A 19,562-nucleotide genomic window follows, 5' to 3' on the forward strand; every position below is an offset into this window, starting at 1 on the left:
GCCAACACAAAGCAGCATGCGCACACATTGCAGAACAAAAAGATTTCAGACCACTACTGTGAGAAACTCTCAGTTTCTTTGGCAGAACTGCCCTGGGAACAGAGCACAACCCTGTCACCTCAGGGATATCTCTAGCTAACCTCTAGCTCAAACCTTGGTGGCAGGAGTCAAACAACACAAGCACTTTGATTTCATGTGATGTGAGGTAGACACCATGCAGGCACTACTGATCAATTATCAGACTTCTGGGAGGCTATACTTAGGAGTTTAGCATTTTGCACCCATACATAATTAAAGTTATATCATGAAAACAACAGAAATATAAATATTGGCTCATGAGCAGCCTTCCACTGTCAGTACTGTGCCACACTATTTTCTTCATCTTCTGTAAACACCACACTCGTCTTTGAATATTACACCACTTTCTTTTCTTTCTTCGGCCTAGCCTCATTTACTCAAAGTAAATAATATTTTCCATACAAAGCTAAATGCATACTTGCAGCCCTCGGCTTGTATTTTGCTGAATTTACCCCAAAACAGAATGAGTTCAGGATTCCTCTTCTTCATTTAGTGTGAAATCTTCCAGTCATCCTTATCATTCACTGCTTCATTTTACTTACTGCTCAACTTCCCATTTCTCAACTTCCCATTTCTCAACTTCCCATTTCTCAACTTCCCATTTCTCAACTTCCCATTTCTCAACTTCCCATTTCTCTCCGGAAATTTCACTGGGGAGTGAAGGGAATGTTCAAAGGAAAATCCACACAGATAACTATGGAAAGCTCTGATCTTTCTCTTTATATTGCTAATTAAGTTGGATTTAGTATTGCATTTTCCTCAAATAAAACATTTAGAATCCATTTTTTAAAATTTAAATAAAAAAACCCAAACTCCTGCTTTTCTGTTGCATGCAAGTCCACTGGTCCACCTTTTAAAATCTGAGAATATATCTTTGACATGCTTCTATTTTATTTGGCAAGACTCATACTCTGTTTCACACGCATTGAATACTGTATCTTTGCTCTTCTTCATTCCTGCCTGGTACCTAGTCAGAAGGAGTACCAAAGTCCTGCTCCTTCCCCCAGGAACAGCAACTTAAATCATTCAAAGCCACACATAATTAATTACTTACGCACAATTAACAAAAATGTAATTTGGTTCTAAATGGCCAAGATTGCCAGTTCCTCTCTTTGTTCTCTACTTACCCTTATGGCATTCCACCTGAACCATGGAATGCCTGCTAAATCCGGGGGGGGATCACTTCCCCTCTCAGCTCATTTTCTCTCACTTAATGAAAATGGGGCCACTCCCACACTTCCTATCCTATGGAATGTGCCAGTGGTGGTGATTACTTCAACATTCATATTGAAGATCCCATCATTTCCTGAACATGAAATATGGAATACCTGGTATTCTCTTCTCCTAGTCCTGCATAACATAAGCAAGAGGTCAGGCAAAAAGCAAGTGATGATTCCCACAGCTGTGGGTCCTGTCCCCCCGAATGCACCAAGAAAAATGGGGAATGAACATGGAGCACTTGGCAGAGTTGTCAAGACTGGCTAGAGGGAGACATTTAGCAGACCTGAGATAGCTGGAAGTATGAAAAAGGAAAGAGAGTGGCATAATGTGAAGATTTATATAACCCCCACACCATAGAAGATGAAACATTGAAGAAAATGTCATTCATATATGCAAAGTATCATGTGTTAAAAAGAAAATGAAGTAATCGTCTTTCTGATTAGCATAATTCCGTTGTCTAGTGAACTTCCTTGGTGACCCAACATCCAAATCCCTAACTCCAGTTATCTTTCTTGAAAATGTTGCAGTGCGATAGCAAAAACTTATTAAAGAAATGTAATGCTAGGGATAAATAAAATAGTTTTAAAACGTCCGAAAACAAAGTTTAGCAGTAAACTACAGGGAGAAAAGAAAAGAAAAACTAATTCCAGGGAACAAATACATGGCCAGAAACTATACCACTGATAACAGGGTAGACAGCGCTCCTAGCATATAAATAATCACATTAAGAAATACAGAGAAACGCTAGCGAAGCAAGAGGATGCAAATACAAGTTGAAGGCAAGATAAACCAACCAGCATTTCTAGCAGTGGTGGTGGGGGAAGTGGACAGCAATATCCATGAAGCATCTAAATTGTCTTGGCTTCTAAAGGCAATGTGTTCCTCTGCTGACATCTTAAATGTCATGTTTCAAGGACAGTAATCTGGTGTTTTGACATCATTCAGAGACATGAGTCTGAGGGCCTAAGGAAATGTTTTGCGCACCTGCCCTGATACCTTTGGAGGGGATGAGGGCAGCTGCTTTTGAGGACACAATTTGGATTGGAGAAGCAGTGAGTGAAGGGTCTTTAACCCTTTGCATACCTGTCACTTCTCCACTTGGAATCCCCCACCCTGAATTTGACCTAATCTTGGTTCCAAATACATGTTCAGAAATGTAATTGGGAGTGCCATAGAGTGGGAAGTGGGGTGTCAGGATAGCAGGAGTCCTCAGGTGAACACAAACTCCCTAAAGGTAGACTGCCACCACATGCTAAGATTAACAGACCAACAGGAGGCCGACTTTGGGAAATTAGCTGCAGAAAACTCCCAGGGGAGGAAAGGCACCACAATACTCTCTCTCTGCTGAAATCCCCCACTAGCATAGAGATGGGAACTTAGTTATCGACTGGAATTTGTATTTCCCAAATATTCCAGCACCATCCTCAGCTCAAAAGGCATTTCGAAGTGTGCTTTAATTGTGCATATTGATACATTGTATGTCTAGAAATGTGCATTTTGATATATATTTATATGCAGATTTTCATGTGTGCATATTTTTCACATATTAATTTAGAAACAGAACAGGAGGACTCATGGTAAACACATGCAAAAGTGACATGGACCAGAAATAGGTTTTTAGACATCAGTTTGGTACCCAAAGCCAATGAATTCTTGGAGGAGTGGCTAGAACCCCCTATGAATGAAACTGACTGTCCATAACCCATCCTTCACCCTGGAATCCCTACCTGAGATGCTAGAAGGCCACCAGGAAGCTCCTTGGAGGTATATGGAGTACAACACTCTGAACCAGAGTCTGGCATAGGGCTTCGGCAGTCATCATCAGAGCCAAGCACAAAGATGTACGGACTAAGTTGAGCAATCCTGAAATAGTGCTGACAGCTACAATAAGAGGATATCTGCAGTACTTTGCCATTCACTCTAAGCCAAATTGTATTTCAAAGTAATTCAACCTTCATGGTTATTTAATCCCATACTTCCTCTTCAAGGTGCAAATTGATTTCAATGGTGTGGATTAAAAAATATATATTAACGGCATACTGGTCATAGTATTATTTGAAACCTTTGGTGAAATTCTTAAGTCTAATATGAAACAAAATACATTTTGTCCTTCATCAGTTCTACTGCACATGAAGAGGCTCTGTATACTTTTAAAGTTAAAACAATATGATTTATATACTATATGGCCTTTAAAATAATAAGTGAAAGCAATTAACTGGAGGATATAAATCTTGTCTTAATGACAAAACCAGTAATGCATTTTATGATAAATGGTCTGGAAATGCTATCAGTTAGTAGTTGTGTGTTGCATGGTGCTTTTTCACTAAATATCCAATCTTGTTGAAATTATATTCTTTTAACACTTGAATAATCTTTGCAGATTAGCCTGGTGGATTCATCTTTATTCCAATACAACATAGAACCACACAAAAAAATTGTGCACCCATTTTAGTTAAAAGAATAGATGCACCTGTTGAGGGGGGAAATGTTATTCTAGCTCCACTATCATATGGCAACAATGGATAATTAAAATGACCCGATTTTGTCATTTTCAGTATTGCTTTGGAATTTCATCATTTGGCATTATTTTGAGCATTAAATATAACGACAAAAGGACGTTCTGAAAATAATAGTATCAATGTATTATGGCTACGTAGCACTATAATTACAGGCTTTTAAAATCCTTTTACTGAGATAATATAATCAATGCAATAGAATAATAATACATTGAATGATGATAAAATATGAAAGAAAATTAAGAGGGTGGAGACCTAATTCTATGGGTATGTAGCAACACATATTGAAGATGAAAGCAAACTGATGGAAATGTTATTGTTTTAAGGGTTATCTATTAGCATTCAGTACATCATAACCTAATCTGCAAGGCAGAATTATGCATTCTAGCATGGTGAACGCTGCAAACTGAAATTGATAGGCTCTTTTAATTAATTGTAGCTACAGCCCATCCTTCAGAAATGTATGAACAGAAAGAGCAAGGCCACGATCCTGCATGAGCAGAGCAATCCTAAATTGGAATGAGGAATGCAGCAGGGCACAAACCAGAGCCCCAGAACCACCATCGGGGCGTAGGAGGGGGTGGGGGGGCAGTGCGCCCTGGGTTCCATCATGGAGGGGGGTGTCAAAAAGAAACAATTACTGCCCTACTAAAAAAACTTTTTAAAAAAAATGCCTGCTCCAAAGGTCTTATCTTACTACACTAGGGATTATATAGCTATATCTGAAATTTCATGCATATCAGTTAATATCTTGATCCTCCTCCATGAAAATAACTGTTTACTTGGCCATTTTCATATGTCGTGAAGGCTGAAATTTCAATTCAGTGGAGCCAAAACACAATCCATCCTGTAGATTTAAGTATCTGTCCACAGTCGCCTCCTTGTTATCAGAGGCCCATAATCTACATTCCTTTGTAAGAAAATATGAAATAACGTAAAACTATTTTTGCATGTCATGGACCGGCTAGATGCAGAAGAATGCAGAACCCAGGGGAAGAAGTCTTAGAGCCTGGGGGTTGGTGGTGGTCAGAAGGAGAAGAGGGAGCAGACTGGAAAGAGGAGGTGTTGGAAGCTGGAGAGGTAACAGGGTTTAGTGAGCAGGAAGAGGTTGTGGCAGACAGCAGTCCAGAATCAGAGGCTGAAGCAGGGGGGGTGGGGTCAAGAGGCAGAGATCTGTCAGACTGCTGAAGAATCTAGGGAGTCCAGACCCTCCAAGTGTCCCTATTTTCCAGGGACGTCCCTGATTTAAAGAAGCCATACCAGTTTCTGATTTGATCCCGGAATGTCCCACTTTCCCTTAGGATGTCCCTATTTTCATTGGAGAAACAATGGAGGATATGGAGTTATCCAACCCCTGAGCCACCTGAAGGCAACCCTGTACAGGGAAGCTTTTTTAAATGTCTAACATTTCATTACGTTTTTAATATATGCTGGAAGCTGCCAAGAGTGCTGGGGCAACTCAATAAGATATGTATGGGGTATAAATAGTAAAATTATTATTATGCAATGGGATGTCCCTATTTTCATCAGAGAAATGTTACAGGGTATGCCCTCCATATTTGTGCTCCCAGCCCGTTAGCCTAGCATGCCCAGTGGTCAGGAAGGGTTGCAAGACCACAATTCCTGTAGTAAGTGTATGTGCAATCAGCTCACCTCCCCCCTCATCTCCCAGAACATTCAGATAAATAAAGAGGGCTGGACAACAAGAGGCAAGGTGACAAAGCCTTAGGCTGCTGGGGAAATCAGCTCACCTTTGCAGGTGGGTGGCGTTGCAGCAGTGATCCGACGGGGGGTAGAGATTGATGCCCCCTTGTACCTTCCTGGCTGTGTCACCAGCATTGAACAGAGCCTCACCCAGGGTTGGCCCCACTGACCAATCAGTGCCAGTAGGGGGCGTGACCGTGGGGAATTTAAACCATGGCACAACCATCCTCTCTCGCCCTTCACCAGATCTCCCAACCCGCCCGCCCTCTTTTTTATGATTTGCAATGATATGACCTTGCTATGGACAAAGGTTGGCCACCATATTGTTGGGGCCGGGTAGTAATTTTTCCACTAGGCAAATTGGCACCAGTCATTTGGTTTTCACCTATCTTGTAGCAATCGTTACAACTTTGTGAGGTTAGACATTGGATGAGCCTTTGCTTGGATGGAGGGGAGGTTGTAGCTTCTGCCTGCCCCTCCTCATTAAGGGAATCCTGTTAAAGGGATCCAGGGGTATGGGTTCTGTCTGATGCCTGAGCATGGGCTAGGGCCATGCCACGACCACAACAGTGACCCATTGGTGTGCCCCTATTTGATGTAAGTCATAGGGCTCCCCCTACTGGTGGTTTACCCTTAGACGGACTCCCAGCAGATAGCGGGAGTCGAGATATAGCCTGGCTTCACCCAATGCCTAAGCCAAACCGCTCACATCAGTAACCAATAATGTTATGGCCTATTTGAACCCATAAACCTAATACTCAACTATGGTTATGAAGCAATGGGAGTTCTTAAATGATTATTTACAAAACCTGGGCTCGACTACAAAAATCTGGTTGCGTTTAGAATAATCTTGTGCGTAGTATAAAAAATACAAAGTGAGACATTAAGGAAATCCAAAGGGAAAATATGAACAGAGGTTCTGACGAACGGATTATTAAAAACGCGTGAGGTAAACGGTGGATGTCTTTTTTTAGAAAAACCAACTATTTAAGGTAGATAAGGACAAGATGAAATTATACAATTGAATATAAATACAGATGGGAAACGGCCATGTATTGTGAGTACTTATCTACTTTAAAAAAATTTCACCTATGATCTTTTTCTTTTACTTCTTTATTCTTTGTTTGTTCTTTTCTTCTTTTTTCTGATATCTTATCTTTCATTTCACTGCTTTATTGTGAATAGCATTTTATAGAGGTATAAATAACTGTAAATATGAAAAGAGACAAAATATTCTCTATTTTTTTTCCCTTGGTTAGATATATTTTCTTTTTCTTTTGTATTTTCTTTTGTTGTGAATATGTATGTTTTCTAATTTGTAATATATATATATATATATATATATACACACACACACACACACACACACACACACAAAACCTAATACTCATGTCCGTGTGTTGATTATCCACTAGGGAACTGCGGGTCACAGGGCCTTGGCATGCAAGGAACTAGGGTAGGAGCCTTAGAGTGTGGTGGGAAGGTGGGGACCTTCAGTCCTCACAACTGCCTCACTGGGGCAAGCCTTACTGGGAACAGTTGCTGTGATCACTAGGCCTGTGCTATAGTGAAGAGTTAACTTCACTAACACTAGTGGTTTTTATTGCTGACCTACTACTGACTCCAGCTCCTGATACCCCAGGTAGGAGTTTCTCGACTGCCTGTGTTTTAGCCCTCTGTGGTGGTGGAGTCCCTCTCCCCGCTTTCATTTCTCAGCAGAGGAATACCTCCATCTAACCCAAATCCCCTCCAGTAGTTCTGATCAGGGTGTCACGGTTGCTCTGACAGTTAAATTGCTTAAATCCAAGATTAAATTTGGGAATTTATAATGTAAAGAATCAAAAGTATCACTTATTGGTAGAAAGAAATGGCATCTTTCAGTCTTCTACAGTAAACCACCAGGTTCTACATTGTCTTCTACAGTAAACCACCAGGACTTAGATAGCCTCAAACAATAAATTTATTCTTCACTCTCAGCCTGCCTTTCTGATTAGAACTGGTACTGACAGATCAGCCAGTGCTTATTCAGTCTACTCACGTTCAGTGGATTCACCTATCCATTAAACAGATACAAACACGCAACCCTAGTAATAGAAGTTAAGGCTGTTGCTTGTAAAAGCTCGTCATAGAAACCTTTGGGGGTCTGGCACTCCCTTTGCTTTACCTTTTGGAAATCTACTTGCTGCACTTACTCAATGGAGCAGCAGCTGAGTGCAAGAGATTCCACCTTCCCTACCAACATTTCCTTGTGCTTGTGGCAGGGGGCGCTGTACTGAATTATCTCCAGTTTTGATTTAGGAAATAGCAAATGTTCTGTTGTAAAATCCACACCCCCCCCTCAAAAAACGACTGTGCAAAAATGCACCCTATTTTCTCTCTCTTCTCTCACTGGCCCCATTGCTCCCCTGACTGCCTTAGTGCTGTTTTCTGTCTGTTAGCTGCTTCTTTTCTGTTTCTAGATCAGTCACACACACGAGCATGTCCTGTCAGGGATGACACAGTGAACAGAGTGACATTTTAATTATCTTATTTATTTATAAAAATATGTGTATGCCACAATTTTAACCAGCGTACAACAATTATATATATACATAATTAAAACCGCATGAGGATTTAAAATGACGGATCATCAGCAGAAAATGTTTCCTTAATTGTCTGCATAAGTCAGGTGCCACAGAAACATTTTCAGCAAATGTTTAAAGGTTAAAATTGAGGATGCCAGCTGAATCTCTATTGATAAGAACATTCCACAGGACTAGGCTCAAGTTCATGTCAATGTCAAATGAGCCTCATTAACTTGGGGGGGGGGGTGACTGGGATGCTCTTACATAGGATCTGTGGTCAAACTAGGATATAAGGGTTTAGGTGGTCCCTAACGTACCCTGGACCTAAGATTTAAAATTGTTAAAGTTGTTCAGGGCTTTGTCAATTAGCACAAGGACCTTGAACTTGGCTCAGTACTAAATGGGCAGCCGGTGCATCTCATATGCTGTCAGTTATGTGCCCCCACTAGCAGTCTGGCTGCCACATTCTGCACCAGGCTAGAGTTTCTAGACCAGGTCCAAAGGCAGCCCCTCTTAGAACACATTGCAGTAACCCAGCCTTGAGGTTCCCAATGCATAGACTACAGTCATCATTATGCTATGGAGCCAGATCTAATTACGTGAATATGATGAAAGTTTGGTCAGGAAAAAGCAATGAACAGAACAATTAAACATTTCACAAATGTTTATACTTGCTGTGGGACAGGAGTTTTTAGTTTTTGAAGAGCATATAGGAAGGAAGGATGGAAGGAAAAGAAAGAAGGAAGGAATAGGTAGTGTTGGCTCATCTTCACTGGTGGTAGAAGGAAGTTCCTTCCCTATGAAAACACTAAGTAAATTTTCCATTACAAACAAAAAGTAGTGAATTTAGTATATTCAGAGCTGTAAATTATGCTTTTGGAATGAACTGGAATTACCATCAGAAAGCAGTTTTTAATAAGAACAAATATATTCTTAATGATTCCCAACTGCATTAAAAGGAGCAGAAACATTTTATGAAACATCATTTATATGAAATTTGACTTGTGCCTCAAGTCCCCAATGCCTACCCTGTAATCAACCTAGTTACAGAAATATTATGACAAGCTTTAAAATGCAATTCATAGTTTTGGTTTTATGACAAATTGTTAATAGTTAGATTATATCAATTTTGCATCAATTTAAGTGGAAATTTGTTCCATCCATTATTCTTTCTAGAAGGACGACATCTGCTAAATGTCAAAACAAAGCACAGTGACTATAGTATAATTTATTTGCCATTATAATATAGTTTATTACAATAAAACAGCCTTATGTGCGCTCTGCTAACCAGCCATATAAAAGGCTATTGCCTTTAAAAATAATTTCTGTTATCAAGTCCACATACTCCTCCAGAACAACGTTGTGGTAAAATTTAATATTCCAAAAGGTACATGGGTTTTCAAGTATACTAAAGAATTATTTCCGTATTTATCATATTTCTCTGTCACGAAAAATACTATTGCTATCGAGAGACAAAAAGAAAGTAAAAGACAATGGTCTGTTCTTGCAGTGAACTTTAGTTCCAACAGGGAAAACAATTGTGACCTGCAACAAAATGCCCCATTCCGGGATATTGCACTCCATTCTTCTCTCTCTTGGGGATTCTATTTTCACCTCAACAGTCACCCAACATTCTGCTCCCACTAGGCATGCTCAGTATTAACTGGGCATTTGGGGGGGGGGGACTGGGGACTGAGACGCTTTTTAAAAAACTTATCCATAAAGCTTTGGTTTCACACAAGTCTCTTCCTCTTGTGTGTGGCTGGGTGACAAAGAATGGCACTCAAAGAATTTAAATTAATACATATGATGCTGATGCTGCCAGTCAAAATATGAACAAAAAGGGCAAGATACTTGGCTTCTTCTGGTTGTTCACCGGAATTAAATTCTTGGTTGTCATGGCGACCTTGTTTGTCAGCTGATGATATTAGTATGCTGCTGTATTAAATGCTGTTGTCAAATCTAGGAATTTTTTCCCCCTCAGACAAAATGACATTGGCACAGGGTGCAATGAGAAGAAAGGAAGTTCTCAAATGAACTTTCAGCCCTGGAGTCTTAGGGTCTTATAAAAGGGCCTGGCCTCAGTCCAAGAACATCCACAAGTGACACTAGAACAAAATTATAAAACCACTTCTGACTAAAGTAGCTGCTCCATTGAATAGCATAATGCTTCCCTCTCTTGGCCCCAAAGAAGCTTATGCCAAAATGAGTAATGAGGTGAATGCCCTAAACATTAATACAAGCTTTGTAAATATAAAATTGTAGTAGAAGAACAGTAAAGGCTCACGACTTATGTGGACTACAAGACCTAGTTCACAGGAAGATCTGACCTCCCCTAATCTTCTTCTTTACACATTTTACCAATGTAGAGGCATAATTTGTGGGATAAATCAGCATACAACCAGCATGCTTAGCTCTAGTTCATGCAGGAAGGAGTTAAAACCATAGAGTAAGCTGTTTTCCTAGACTTAGCTAGGTCACGCAGCATGCCCCCTCATCTTGGAAGTCGTCACTTTGTTTCTTCTCTCTCTCTTTTCCAAAATTTAATGATTTAATAGACCAGGAACATTTAATGAACCAGGAAGGACATCTGGACTGATTGCTCCAAGCCAAGATGGCTGCATGGCTTAAGCCCGCCATCTTTGTGTTTCTGTACAAGTAATTTAGAAACACTTCATCTACCATGTGAACTTCACGTGTAATGGAGGTTAGAACCTGGTTGCTCCAGGCTCAGACTGCGTGCATGGCTTACAAGCCATTTTTGTGTTTCTAGACCAACAATTTAGAAACATTTTTACCATTTTTTGCAATAATTGGTAATTTGGCTGCCTGCGTTTTCTGACTGCTTATAAATATGACCTTTGAGGAGTTTGTAAGTAAACAATTTTTAACTTAGCAAACTGTGTAGTCCTTTCTATGCTAAAAGGGAAGTCAGAGGAAGCTTGGGAAGCAAATTAAAATGGGATATTTTAAAGGTCTAAAAGCCTATATTTCCATGCTTTACTTTGCTTCATGTTTTGTGATTTTAAATCTCTGCTTGGGTTCTCTCACCAAGAGAGTATTTGCCCCAAATCTGAATCTAGGCATTTAGGAAATTCTCCTTTTATTCTTTTAAACCAAACCATCAAACAACTCGCAAAATTCATACATTATCAACAGACGTGTGCAGTAGCTATAGGGAAAACAACTGTGGTTCTCCACATATTCTCTATAGTGTACAGAGGCTGAAGTCACATGGGGCATCTTGATATTGTATTTCGTCCCATGCCAGCAACAACAACTAGATCTGGGAATGGTGCTCACATAGAAAGGAAGAGGAGCAGAGGGGTGTCTGATTGGATCAGAGCTTCCATGTGTTGCCAAGACAAGTGGAGCCAGCTATAGGAGGGTACATTTCAGTTGCTCACATGCTGACTCAGCAATGCATGCATTGGGACAGAGATGGACCACAAAAACATTTTACAAGAAACGTGATATGCAACCTGAGGAGTCGGAAGTTATTTCCTGTGGCAATTGTGTGTAGAAGTAATTTGATTATACCAGCTCTCTTTACATTTTTCATGGTAGACACTCTAATTATTGGATGGGTGTCTCCAGAAGCCAGTGTCAGCCCTAATAATCTGATCCCCATGCATAATGCTTCATTTGTCTTCATGGTTTCAGAGATTAATTCACAATCCAATTTTTCTAAAGCATGAATGTGAGATTAGGAGATGGACAGAAAGACTCCCTGATAAAAAGTTTGTTAATACTAGTTATTACGTGATGCAAATCGTAGACGCCAGCGATTAGACTGATAATCAGTAAAAGCAACTGGATGTATCTTTTTCAGCAGCTACAGCAACATTTTATCTGGCTACATTATGAACAATTATTCTAAAACTGAATGCTGGTTGCAATGCATGATAGCACATGCCAATGCCCTACTACACAATTATATAATTTCTTTACTATTGTCAGTGGGTGTTTGACGAGGCTAATCCATGTACAATTGCCCAAACAATAATCTTACTATTAAAATGTCAATTCTTACATGTTGGCTGGCCGCGAGTAATCCTATCAGAGCACAGATACTGCCATTAAAGCACTGTTGCTATTTTCTCAGTCACTGAGCTGTGAATGTGCAGAATAATTTGCTCAATTGGAATACGGCAATTCTCAGTGGTTCTCCAATCTTCAAAATGCTATAATAATAGCCACCTTTAATGGAGACCCCCTCTCTAGAAAATTTGCTCTATTCTGTTTATTAATTCTTGGCTTCCCACAACAGCATCCAAACATGTGGAAATCATGCATAAACTGCACAGGCTAAAAAGAAGAATAGACAAATTAATTTATTTCGTATTTCAATTTATATCCTGCTGCTTTTACGTTTGATGGCTCAAAAGGGGCCTGCAATAAAATTAAAATAATACCAATAGCAGCAGCAACAATAAAACCATCCTAGGACAAAAAGATTGGCAAGAGATATATATCCTGCCCTTACACTGCATTTGCGATGTGGGTGGCTTACAATAGTTTAAAAATCCAATAAAATCCAACATAAAACAACAGCAGCAAAATAAACAGCAAGTGAAAACAGAGGCAGGTGCAGCTGATAAAAGCAATCTAAAAAACCAGAGGGATGCCACAAAAGAATCTTCAACCTGGCAGGCCATACCAAATGGCTGCCAGAATAAAAAGAAGTCAGAGCCGTGCAACAAACAGGAAAGAGAGGGGGCCAAATGGAAGCAGCCCCAAAATGTCTAGATTATGCAGATTCAGATCTGAATGCATCTCCTCATCCACACAACAAGGTTCACGTTGGCTCTACTGAAACAGCTGAATGTGACTTTTGATGTGAATAACAATGTACATTTCCACCCAGAGCCACATACATATACTTAGTTGTCCAAACCTGACACTGCAGCATTGGCTAAAATTTCTATCGCCGATGCCTGCCTGCAAAGCTACCATGTAGAAACAAACCTCCCATATGGATCTAAATATTATGTTGTGTTGTGTTGTTGTTGCTGTTGTTGTTTTTTTAAAGCAGCTCCATAAGAAAATGAACTCTTTAGTTACTCTTCTGTGGTAATGGAGAAAGGGTTATTCATTAATTCAAGATTGTATTTATGGTTTTCACACCAGAAAGCAAATTAATAACTGCTAAGGATGTTTATCCCATTCCCACTGACATGAGTTTTGTGTTTTGTTTTGTTTTGTTTTGTTTTCTAAAAAATAAAGACAATATACATTGGCATTGCTACTGCAGAAGAATGGCTGTAGAGCACAGTTGACCTGAAATCATGGTTTGTTCTTATGACCATGTAATATATCACTGTTCTTACTGCTTTAAAAGCCCCAACGTGCAAGTTCGTGTAGGACCATAGGAATTAAGCACTGTGCATAAAAGCTATAAGGGCCACAATGGCTCCAAGAAGCTGTGATACGATTGTGTGTACTGGATCACTTACTCCTAAAGATATTTTAAAATTCCACCTAAAGGGCAGCCTTACTGGATCACACACAGGAGCCAGCCAAACACTGATGGTCTCTCTCTCCCCCCACCCTTCTCATTGCCTTGCTCTGAGGGAGAGCCACGGGCATCCTTCTTCAGAGTGAGGCATTCTGGTTGTGAAAAGCATCCACCGTGTCCCCTGGACCAGCTAATTCAGAACAAGAAGCCTTCCTCAGAGGGAGGCAGAAGAGGCAGAGAGCTTTGTTGAGAGATTGGTTAGTGGTAACAGTAGCAGCAGCAGCAAGGGTGAAGCAAGTAAGAAGGGACCCAGGGGAGGTTTCACTGCTTCCTTGCACCTATTGCCTGAAATAATGGTCTCAGCTTGTCTTATGAAAGTGCCGAACCTGAGTAACTTCCACCACTCTTCGCAGCAACAAGTTCCGTAAGTTAATTATCCAGTCTGCAAAGAAGTACTTTGTAAAAGAGGAGGAATCAAATGTCAATAAGTCCACCACCATGGCTTTAGGCAGAATCTCCCCATAAAACATTTACACATTACTCAGCTGACAGCTTTGGAGAAACTGATGATTGTGAAGTAAACTAGATCAGTTCTCTAACATGCTTTCCCCGGACCTCAGATTAGTAGAGCCTATCCAAACTAATTTTTCAGCTATACCGATTGTTCATGACAGAGAAGCAAAGGCCAGATTCCTCCCTGTGTTGCACGGAAGCCACCTTTTTAAGCTGAAAGGAGTTTCAAAACCAATTTGTGATATAGGTTGGGTGGAATGGCCTGCTTTTCAAAGGAATATCCCACTGGATATGCACAAATCCTTGCAGGTACCAGAAAAGGTTGTGTTTGGCTGTTTGTCAGAGGCAGGAGAAGCCAGAGCATCCCAGCCAGCCTTTTAATACACTATCAAGGGCACATTTGAATTTATTCTGCTCTATTAACCCTATCACCTTTCTTAGAGAGAGATGGCAAGGTGAAGTGCTATTTAACTCCAGCCCTGAGGTCGCAAAAGAGTACAGTGGGAGAAGAGGCCACAGGTTTATAGTAAATTTCAAGTCAACTGTCATTGCCAAAGAATCTGAAACCATAATAATATTCAGTCTTAGGGCCAAAAGGTGGAGGAAGATATGTCAGTCAGGAAGCAAGCACAAAAGTCCTGTTTCGATTATAAACATGTTCAACTCTAGGGAGAAGATAACATTGTTCCACCCTTTGCCCTAAAATGTATCACTCCTCAGTAGTAGGAAATGGGTTCATATAATGATTTGCACAACGTCTGCCTTTTCAGCTTCACGCTGCTTCACAAATTGCATGCATCCAAAGGAAATTCTGCATCCCTGCAGGAGGAGGAGACCTAAGCCTAGATGTATTCAAAAATCTAGCGAGATCTGTTGATACTCTTTGGGGACTCAATTTTTCATGACTGCTTTTCAAATAATAATTGCCATTATCATGCAACAGGTTGTTTATACAAAGCAGTCATTTCAGAATGGAACAGCAGGAGTTGCCAATAACGGAAAAGTTGTGATGAATTTATCACCAAAGGATGGGTATGCTGTTTGTATTCAAGCAGGTAGCTTCGATCTGTTTGTCCATGGTATCAAGAGAGCTAATAAAAGAGGCTTTAACTACTGCAGCTACATAGCACCTTCTGGCAATGGTCAGGTCAGTTTAACAGCTAGCCATAAAACAGACATAGAAACCAATCACATGTTCACTATAAAAACTAAATATCACAGTATAACCATCTGGAAAATCACATACTTCGCTGAACCAGAGCAGCAAGGTGCCTGAAGGCATGTCATGTTGACATGAACTAAATTACAGCTCTCCCATGAACACTGATCTAATTTTGGCAGCCATACTTGCAAGAACAATTGTGATAGTCTGGTTTTATCCCTAATAAAGTATTTGGGATGGACTGTGGCAATTGAGTCTTGGATAGACTATGAGTTCCTCCCCAAAATACACATCACCCAGTAGATTTTATTTTTAAAAAAATCAGTCACCACCACCATTGTTATCTGTTTGATGTTTTGTACACCTGTCAAAAGTGGCTTCTTTTAAAAAATGCTAGAACTTCATCTGTGGGGTGGTGGTTCTAAAAAGAGTATTTGGAGCCAAACACCTGAGCTTCTGTGGGGATCCCAGCCTCACATCTGGGTCAGGAAATTAACAAATGTAAAAAGAGACCTGTGGGTATGGTGAACCTTTGCGTCTGCAATTTGACCCCAGGTGCAAAGGCTGGGCCACTTCCAGCTTTTGAGGCCACTAGCCATAATTAATATTAAAAATGGCAATACTGTTTTCGTGTAAGGCACCATGTAAAAGAGTGAGTGGTTTGTTTGTATAATCAGTTTGTCTGAGAGGGCACAATCATCACAGTCTAAGTCTGTGCCCTCAGAACAGATACATTTTTATTAATATTTATGAACATTTAAAACTCTTTAATATGATAAAATCTATCAGTTAGCAACCACAACAATGAATTCTTCCAAACCACATCTCTTAATAGTTTAAATCTGAAGCACTAAACTGAGTGTGTGTTTTACATTTTGATCCAATGTGCATAAAAACAAGTCGTGAAGCTTATCAAATGTAAAAAACAAAACAAAACAAACACTAACAAGTGTCTAAATCTGAGGCCCCTTTGAGCCCGAAGAAGCAGGCCAAATAGCCCTCCCACCTCCCACTCTGAATTGGTTCTGCCTACTATACTGGGATTTACAACAACAACAACAACAAAGTCTCACTCAAGTGTGATTTACAAATGCAATCTGATGCTTGCCACCAAAGGTTTCATGCTTTTAAAGAAGCAATTCCTTTTAAAATTATTTTTTCAGACATCTTTATTGAAAGTTAAAACGTGCATAATTTTATGTGCACTAAACATGGTGTGACGTAAATAAAAGAGAGAAAGAGAGAAAGAGAAACAGCACCCATGTTGAAGGGAAAGTAAAGGGGGGAGGGGGAAAACCCCCAAACTGTATACTTTACAAAGTTATTATTCTAATTAAGGATTACAATATGTAAAATTAAAATTATGTTTTTAAGGAAGCAATCCTAAGTACACTCACTTCTGAGTATATTTTCTTTGTAGCTTAATCTATAGGAACTATCAGTCTGCTGAAAGATGGATAAAATATTGATGGTATAAAACATTCCATGGGTTAATCTCCTCTATCCAAATATGACAGTAAGTTCTGGCTAAAGTAATCAAGACCTGGTGCAAGATAGCTTAAAATTTAGATATTTCTAGAGTGAAGCAGGGAGGAAAGTGGAAGTGGAGGGGGCAGCAAAGAGCCTTGCCCCATTAGGGATCTGGGTGGTTGGTCACCCAAGCTAAGAGTGAGGCAAGCAGGAGCCCTGGCAAACTCCAATTCACTGTCTGGCAAACTCCAATTCGCTGTCTGGCATACTCATTACCTGAGACCATTGACTCTGATAATCGACAAATAACTGGTGGAAGCCACTCACAAACACCTCAGTTTGGCCAGCTACCCCTTCTTCAAGCAAACCAATAATTTGAGGGCCACAACTTTGCACATAGAATCTGGAAGGTCTTGGAGTCAAATCTGAAGGTTATTGGGATAATATATGCTACCTTATACATAATTTTCATAAAATGGCTTCTAATTAAGTATGGTAGACTTCAGACCATGATTTTGACAATAACCAAGCTTATATTCAAGGGATTCATGATATCTCCATTACACTGATTAACAATAATTTCTTCAAGACTTCAGAAAAGAACACGGGATCAATGTTTCATCAGCTTTATCATTAAACCAAACAAAATATTTCATGGAGGAAGACTGCGGAAGGGTGCTTTTTAAAATGTACACTAAGTAGATATTTTCCCATAATAGTCTATTTACATACATCTCATGTCTGTGCATGTCTTATACACAATACTAAAGGGAAAATATATGGCTGAATTAATCCATGAACCTTTTACCCCTTAGCTGAAGCAGGTAATCGGCCATAATAGCAAAATCAATGGCACATTACTATGCTGGGATATTGGCAGATCCATAATGAAAGTTAGAGTTTCACGACCAATTCCCTCTCTAGAGCTGGCTACTTCAGAGGATTAAAATATTAAGATTTTCAATAATTAAACAAAACCTTCCTATATGTTATAGTGAAAGAGAGGGGCCTTCATGTGAGAATTAAAGAAAAACATGACCTCAAAACTACATGTGCCTCTCTTATTTTAATAACCCTGAAGCCTATATAAGTAGTTGAGGAATGTTTGATAACCACACTGAGCTTGGTCCAAACAAAGTTCACCCCCTTTAGGCCTGCACTCCCAAATATGTGTAATTGGAAGTAGGTCCCACTGAAATACATCCAAATAAACCATAGCTGCACCGGGATGTAAATGGCACTAATTTCGACTTTGCTGGGAATAAGACCCATTAAATACAGTGGGAGGAATTCAACATTGCTCTGTTACAAACATTCCATCTGCACAAGCACTGCAGCTTGCCAGATCGAATGATCTCCCCTCGTCCCCCTGCATGTTGTTCCAGGGGTTCTTCTGACCACCCACCAAGCCAATTTGGGGGGGGGCATGGAGGGAGGAGAGGGGGGGTGACCCTGTTAGGAAAGCAGAATCCTTGTGAGGATTTCCACTGATGGGGAGCATTAAGGGAATCCGCCCTCAAGTGAGATTTATTTCCAAGTAAAAATACATAAGATAACAATACTGTAAAGCAGGTGCCTTATTATCAGCCACTGTAGTCAATAGGGCTTGCAGCTTCAACCTGAACAGTTATATTTTTTTCTGTATTGATTTAAAATCAATAAAGACTATTTTGCCTTGAGGGGAAGGGAGAAGAAATAAATCATTCAGGTGAGCTGCCACAATCCAGATGTCCGTGGTGGTTCCTCTTCCTTCTTCCAGCCATTACCACAGGGGCATCCTGACCTGGGCAGGATGCTAAGGAAGCCATTATAGCTTGTTCTAAACAATTGTTTTCACCTTCTATTGTAACATTTTCTTTTTCTCTCTCTTTTTAAACTGATCCTTATTGCTGTAATGCCCTTTTGTGAACTGCTTTGTGAGGTCTGTTTGAAAAGTGGTACATAAATATCTTAAATAAATAAGCTTCTCCAGCCAGGCGTTTGACTACAGACTTCTAAGTTGCCTATATATTTCATATTCACTGAATCCCTAGTAAAACAGAAACATGTAGAAATAAACAGGTCAGGTGTTTTGGCCTTCCTTCTCCTTTCACACAAATGTCTCTCATATTAACCTGCCTTTGTAGGGAGCATATAGATTGAAAATTGAATGGTGTAAAGGCTGGAACCAAACCAGAATGGCTCAGAACACCAACCTCTAAGCTACACTGATCCTCAAAATTAACAGTACATGTATGAGAATTTGAGATTCATGCAGTAAGCCACCAAACCTCCACAGAAACCATGCTTGCATAAGCATCCTGGGAAATAACTGGTATTCCAGACAAACAGCACACAACACCAACTTCCAAGTAGGATGCTTCCAATATACTGCCCGGACTCCTGGAGTCCTTACTACGTGCGACAGACCAACCACCCCCTGGGACTTCTGCAGAGATCCAGATGCCAGGTCTGACCATTATATTCAATTGAAACTGATCTACCAGGTCCAGGCCACTTAGAAAGGGACAGGGGGTGATTCCTGGGAGTTACTTACTTACTTACTTACTTACTTAATTACGAAGTCATCACCTGCAGTTTCATAAAAATACAGAAAGATTGCACATAACATGTAAGTATGAAATCAACCAAAGCTCCATGTTTAGAAAGCATGTTGTAAAGACCTGTCTAGACAAAGAAGTGTTTGGAAGAGTGACATCTCAGGAAAAGGAGGGTTGGCTCCTGCTTGAAGCTCTATCAGCAGTGAGTTTCACAGGGCAAGGCCTGCTAAAGGCTTGGTCCCTAGTTATGGCCAACTGAACCTCAGGGGAATTGGGAACCACCAGAAGTGCCCCACTGGAGGGTCTCAGTGATCATGAGGAATCAGGTAATCCCCA

The 19,562-nt window shown here is 40.2% G+C and overlaps 1 long non-coding RNA gene across 20 annotated transcripts in view; it reads right to left on the bottom strand.

The window, feature by feature from the left end:
* LOC308476927 overlaps window positions 1–19,562 on the bottom strand; it is an 808,687-nt gene that overhangs the window by 410,265 nt on the left and 378,860 nt on the right. The gene's annotated exons all lie outside the window — the stretch shown is intronic.

This window comes from Podarcis pityusensis (assembly GCF_964106645.2).
Source record: "Podarcis pityusensis genome assembly, chromosome: 5".
In the NCBI taxonomy this organism is placed as follows: domain Eukaryota; kingdom Metazoa; phylum Chordata; class Lepidosauria; order Squamata; family Lacertidae; genus Podarcis; species Podarcis pityusensis.